A 6996-nucleotide genomic window follows, 5' to 3' on the forward strand; every position below is an offset into this window, starting at 1 on the left:
CACGTCACTCCCCAGAAGTCTCCGTCTTTTGGAAATGGCAGCTCTTACTAATACATCCATACATATGCCAATACAGTACATACAAACAAAGTATAGTTTTTGGTATGTGGTAATTTTATGTCGTTTTGGGAAAATATTCTTTTTGGAAATAAATTTTTCCAACAAATCTTGAATTTGGAATTACCATTCATAAAAATATTACAGCTGTCATATGAACAATCGTCAAAAATATAAAAACTTAATAAAAAATCGTCATAGCTTAGATGTTGTTTAGCCGTTATGTATTTTATTCCCTATATTTGATGACTGCAGGGTACATATGTATGTATATACGAGTATGCTTCAAATAAAACACATACATACATAAGGGCAACACGACTTTAAGAGGATTAAGAACAGAATATTTTAATTGTTTTGACTGACTGTGTTTACAAACATTTATCATTCACAAAACATTCACATTACGAGAAGCTAAAAAATTGAAGCAAATATGTATTTACATACATATGTACTTTAAACAAGCATTAACGCTTAGCAATGCACGCACATACATTTGTATATATACACATACGTTTGCGACGATCGCCCCGCACACATGGAAACACATTCATATGTAGATATGTACATAAGTGCAACGGGCTGGCGCCGAATTGTAAGCACATAAGAGAATCAGCTCTCTGGCAGCCTGTCTTGCGCTCTCTTAGGCTTTCTTGGTGACCTTTTTTTTGTTTCGCGTTCCCATGGTACAATTAATGGTACAATCATGGTATAATAAGTACAAGGTAGTCTCGTCGGCTTTTTTTTCCCCCTATTGGTCACTACAATGAGTGCGAGTGAGAGGGTGTTTTCCCGTAAGTGCGAAAGAAACAGAAGAAGATGATGTCGTAAAACCCTTATGCTGTGCACGGGGTTTAAAAAGGACTGTTGTATGACAATGAGTATTAATTGTTCCGTAATTTTTGGTTTTTACCCAAAGCTGCCCTTTAGGACTCGCTCCCATATTGTTCACATTTCAAAATATTTTTCTGCAATATTACATGTTACGCCTTGTATGTGCTTGCTGCAATAATTGCAACAAGTATTTTTCATAAGCACACAAGGGTTAACGTTTTGAGAAAAAATCGTCCGCGGACAACCTCTCACTTCGAAATCCCGAGCGCACTGAACCATAGGGGAAAAAACCCGAGCGATTTTGCAGCCGACGAGACTACCTTGTATAATTCTACCATGGGTACAATCATGGTACAATTATATAAGGTAGTCCCGTCGGCTGCAAAATCGTTCGGGTTTTTTCCCCCTATCGACCCGAACCCATAGGAAAACACTCTCTCTCTCGCTCTAATTGTAGTGTCGATAGGGGAAAGAAAAGCCGACGGGACTACCTTATATAATTGTACCATGGGTACAATTATACAAGGTAGTCTCGTCGGCTGCAAAATGGTTCGGGTTCTTTCCCCCTATGGCTCAGCGCGCTCGGGTTTTCGAAGTGAGATTTTTCTCAAAATGTTAACCCTTGTGTGCTTATAAAAAATACTTGTTGCAATTATTGCAGCAAGGGCATACAATGCGTAACATGTAATATTGCACAAAAATATTTTGAAAGGGGGCGAGTCCTAAAGGGCAGTTTTGGGTAAAAACCAAAAATTACGGAACAATTAATACGCGTTGTCAGCATATGAGTTAAACAACACACTCTGTTGCTGTTTCTTCCGCACTTACGGAAAAACACCCTCTCACTCGCACACTTTGTAGTGCGCAATAGGGGGAAAAAAAGCCGACGAGACTACCATGGCCAAAACGTGGTACAACTATACAAGGTAGTCCCGTCGGCTTTTTCTTCCCCTATCGACACTACAATTAGAGCGAGAGAAAGAGTGTTTTCCTACGAAAACCCGAGCGTTCGGGTCGATAGGGGAAGAACCCGAACGATTTTGCAGCCGATGGGACTACCTTGTATAATTGTACCGTGGGCCAAAGCAACAGTCGAAAATCGTCGGTCTTCGTGTCAACACATTCGTGTTGCTTTCCGTTCGGTGAAAAAATCCACACATACAGGTGCGGGTGTATGTGTGTGCGGTGCTCGTCTCTGGCGTCCTTTTTTTCTAGTTTTCGGGAAATAACTATATAAATCATGATAACTAAGGACTCAACGTGTGTATGTGCATGAATTCGCCGTTAATTGGCTTTTTAAATAAAAAAAACCCTACAAGTAAGTTCCTGTCTGTTGCATTAGTTTTAAATCCGATCGCCCCCCACACATAGAAACATATTCATGTGAGCTCGTATTAGCGACGCGTCAAATATAACACATATGTATGTTCATACATAAGTGCAACAGGCTGGCGACGATTTGTAAGAACAAAAGAGAAACAGCTCTTTGGCAGCCTCTCTTGCGCTTTATATATATGTATGTATTTGCTTCATTTGAAAGACTCGTCGAGCTGATAATAACGTCGTTGTTTTTTATCGCACGAGCATGATTTTTAGAACATTAAGATTTTTAATTACCCTTGAATAGAGAATAAAATGTAATAAATATCGGACAACTATATTAAATAAGTAGCTGTCATATGAACAAACGTCGATTTATAGAAAATTAATAAAAATATTATGTATTTTGTTCGACATATTTGATGACTGCAAGGGGATACAAGCTTCGGCGAGCCAAAGCTTCTTGATAACAATGAAAAACAACAAAGTTCACGACATGTTCTTACATAAATTTTTTGATTGGTCTCTATTTTATATAGTATATGTTTAATATCTGCTTATGTATGAGTAAATTACTTTTTTTATTGCAGCAATCATCTATTTTTTGCAATGAGATCAGGATAAAATTCGTCGATGGAAAAAAAAACACGCTTATGGTAAGTCTTTTTTTATTCTACACTTAAACAAGAAAAGAACCTAGCTTCGGCAAACCGAAGCTAACATGCTCGTATATAGCCATCATAAATGTCGAGCAAAAGGCATACAGGCTTGAAACCGTCGAAGCTTTGACGATTGTTTTTTTTTTTTAATTTTCTATATTTTTACCTTTTGTTCCTATGACAGCTGTATGATATAGTCGTCCGATTTTCATAAAATTATCTCAATTTTCATAAAAACAAGAAAGGAAGCTCAGACCCCATAAAGTATAAATATTCTTGATAAATTTTATATACATTTTATCAAAATCGATAACTTTATCATACAGCTGCCATAGGAAAGATCAAAAAATATATATATAAATAATGGAAAACAAATTATAACGTCGTTGTTTTTAATTCCACGAGCATGATTTTCAAAGTATGGAGTTTTTTAATAACCCTGGAATCGAGAAAATTTTTTTTTATTAAAATCCAACAACGTTTACAGCTGCCATAGGAAATATCGAAAAATCTATACAGAAATAACGGAAATAAAATTATAACATCATTGTTTTTCATCAGATAAGCATGATTTTTCAAATATAGAGTTTTCTGACGACTCCTGAACAACGATTTAAATTTCATCAAAATCGGACAACTACCATGTATCATATAGCTGCCATATGAACAATAATCGGAACTATGGAAAATTTTTTAAAAGTGCTCATTCTTATAGTTTTTGCAAAATTACATTTTAATTTTTTTTTTTTTGCAATTTTTATTATCGTCCTCCCTTAGATTTTTTGCGATATAAAATTTTCCATATTTTTACAAGCCTTCCCCATAAATTTTTTTGCGAAATTAAATTTAACATTTTTTTTTTTTTGCAGTTTATATATCTGTCTTTCCTTATAGTTTTTCCAAAATTTAATTTTAATTTTTTTTTTTTTGAAATTTTTATAAGTGTCCCTTCCCTACAGTTTTTGCAAAATGGAATTTTAAATTTTTCTTCAATTTTTATAAGCGTTCTCCTTAAAATTTTTGTGAAATTAAATTTTCTTTTTTTTTTTTTTGCAATTTTTATATGTGTGCATCCATATAGTTTTTGCGAAGTTAAATTTTTACTTTTTTTTTAATTTTTATAAGCGTCCTCCCATAAAGTTTTTGAAAAATTGAATTTGACATTTTATTGCAATAATTAAAAGTTTCCCCCTTAAAGATTTTAGGGAAATTTAATTTAAAATTTTTTGCAATTTTTAAAAGCATCCTCCCTTACAAAGTTTGCGAAATAAAATTGTTTACATTTTTTTACAATTTTTTAAGCGTTCCCCTTTACCACTTTTTTGTACATTTTAATTGCATTTTTGTTTGTAACGCTTTGTGTATGCGTGCTGCCGTAACTAAAACAAGTATATTACGTAAGCACACAATAATTGACATAAAAAAACGTCGGCGGGAATAGGACGAGCGGACTAACCAATCGTCGACAAAGTCCGAGCGATGCTTTTGTAGTGATCTCGCTCTCTCTCCCGTTGAAGCTAAATACACTATAAACCCACCACCATTAAGAGACTTCCTTCACTCTTATTCAGCCTCTCTCTATAAAAACCACCACCATTAAGAGACTTCCTTCTCTCTTATTTAGCCTCTCTCTATAAAAACCACCACCATTAAGAGACTTCCTTCGCTCTTATACAGCCTCTCTCGCTCTCTTTAGTTGACTTCCAATATATAAAATATAGAAACCACCACCATTAAGGAACTTCCTTCGCTCTTATTAATCCTCTTTCGCTTTCTATAGTTGACTTCCAATTATTTTGCTAACACGGTGAAGAGAGCGAGACCACTATTATAAGCGTTTTTTCATTTATTTATTCTGTCTGAGGCGCTTTCATTGGATGTCTTAAAATGAAGGAATACATTTAAAGTAGACGTGACTTTGGCATCGTTGCTTGATCTTGAATTTCGAATTACCATTCATAAAAATATTACATCTGTCATATGAACAATCGTCAAAAATATAAAAACTTAGTAAAAAATCGTCATAGCTTAGATGTTGTTTGGCCGTTATGTATTTTATTCCATATATGTATTTAATGACTGCAGGGTACATATGTATGTATATATGAGTATGCTACATAAGGGCAACACGACTTTAAGAGGATTAAGAACAGAATATTTTAATTGTTTTGGCTGACTGTGTTTACAAACATTTATCATTCACAAAACATTCACATTAGCAAGAAGCTAAAAAATTGAAGCAAATATGTACATATTTACATATGTACTTTAAACACGCATTAACGCTTGGCAATGGACGCACATACATTTGTATATATACACATACGTTTGCGACGATCGCCCCGCACACATGGAAACACATTCATATGTAGAAATGTACATAAGTGCAACGGGCTGGCGCCGAATTGTAAGCACATAAGAGAATCAGCTCTCTGGCATCCTGTCTTGCGCTCTCTTAGCCTTTCTTGGTGACCTTTTTTTTGTTTCGCGTTCCTGTAACGCTTTCAGATTCCCAAAGCCATGGTACAATTATACAAGGTAGTCTCGTCGGCTGCAAAATTATTCGGGTTCTTTCCCCCTATGGCTCAGCGCGCTCGGGTTTTCGAAGTGAGAGTTTGTCCGCGGACGATTTTTTCTCAAAACGTTAACCCTTGTGTGCTTATAAAAAATACTTGTTGCAATTATTGCAGCAAGCACATACAATGCGTAACATGTAATTTTGCACAAAAATATTTTGAAAGGGTAACAATATGGGGGCGAGTCCTAAAGAGCAGCTTTGGATAGAAACCAAAAATTACGGATCAATTAATACTCATTGTCATATAACAGTCCTTTTTAAACCCTATGCACAGCATATGGGATAAACAACACACTCTGTTCCTGTTTCTTCCGCACTTACGGGAAAACACCCTCTCACTCGCACTCTGTGTAGTGCGCAATAGGGGGAAAAAAAACCGACGAGACTACCATGGCCAAAACGTGGTACAACTATACAAGGTAGTCCCGTCGGTTTTTTCTTTCCCCTATCGACACTACAATTAGAGCGAGAGAAAAAGTGTTTTCCTACGAAAACCCGAGCGTTCGGGTCGATAGGGGGAAAGAACCCGAACGATTTTGCAGCCGACGGGACTACCTTGTATAATTGTACCGTGGGCCAAAGCAACAGTCGAAAATCGTCGGTCTTCGTGTCAACACATTCGTGTTGCTTTGCGTTCGGTGAAAAAATTCCACACATACAGGTGCGGGTGTATGTGTGTGCGGTGCTCGTCTCTGGCGTCCTTTTTTTCAAGTTTTCGGGAAATAACTATATAAATCATAATAACTAAGCACTCAACGTGTGTATGTGCATGAATTCGCCGTTAATTGGCTTTTTAAATAAAAAAAAACCCTACAAGTAAGTTCCTGTCTGTTGCATTAGTTTTAAATTCGATCGCCCCGCACACATAGAAACATATTCATGTGAGCTCGTATTAGCGCGACGCGTCTTTCAAATATAACACATATGTATGTTCATACATAAGTGCAACAGGCTGGCGACGATTTGTAAGAACAAAAGAGAAACAGCTCTTTGGCAGCCTCTCTTGCGCTTTATATATATGTATGTATTTGCTTCATTTGAAAGACTCGTCGAGCTGATAATAACGTCGTTGTTTTCTATCGCACGAGCATGATTTTTAGAACATTAAGATTTTTAATTACCCTTGAATAGAGAATAAAATGTAATAAATATCGGACAACTATATTAAATAAGTAGCTGTCATATGAACAAACGTCGATTTATAGAAAATTAATAAAAATATTATGTATTTTGTTCGACATATTTGATGACTGCAAGGGGACACAAGCTTCGGCGAGCCAAAGCTTCTTGATAACAATGAAAAACAACAAAGTTCACGACATGTTCTTACATAAATTTTTTGATTGGTCTCTATTTTATATATATGTTTAATATCTGCTTATGTATGAGTAAATTACTTTTTTTTATTGCAGCAATCATCTATTTTTTGCAATGAGATCAGGATAAAATTCGTCGATGGAAAAAAAACACGCTTATGGTAAGTCTTTTTTTTATTCTACACTTAAACAAGAAAAGAACCTAGCTTCGGCAAACCGAAGCTAACATGCT

The sequence above is a fragment of the Drosophila ficusphila genome, unplaced genomic scaffold, assembly GCF_018152265.1.
Source record: "Drosophila ficusphila isolate 14025-0441.05 unplaced genomic scaffold, ASM1815226v1 contig_288, whole genome shotgun sequence".
Taxonomy (NCBI): Eukaryota; Metazoa; Arthropoda; class Insecta; order Diptera; family Drosophilidae; genus Drosophila; species Drosophila ficusphila.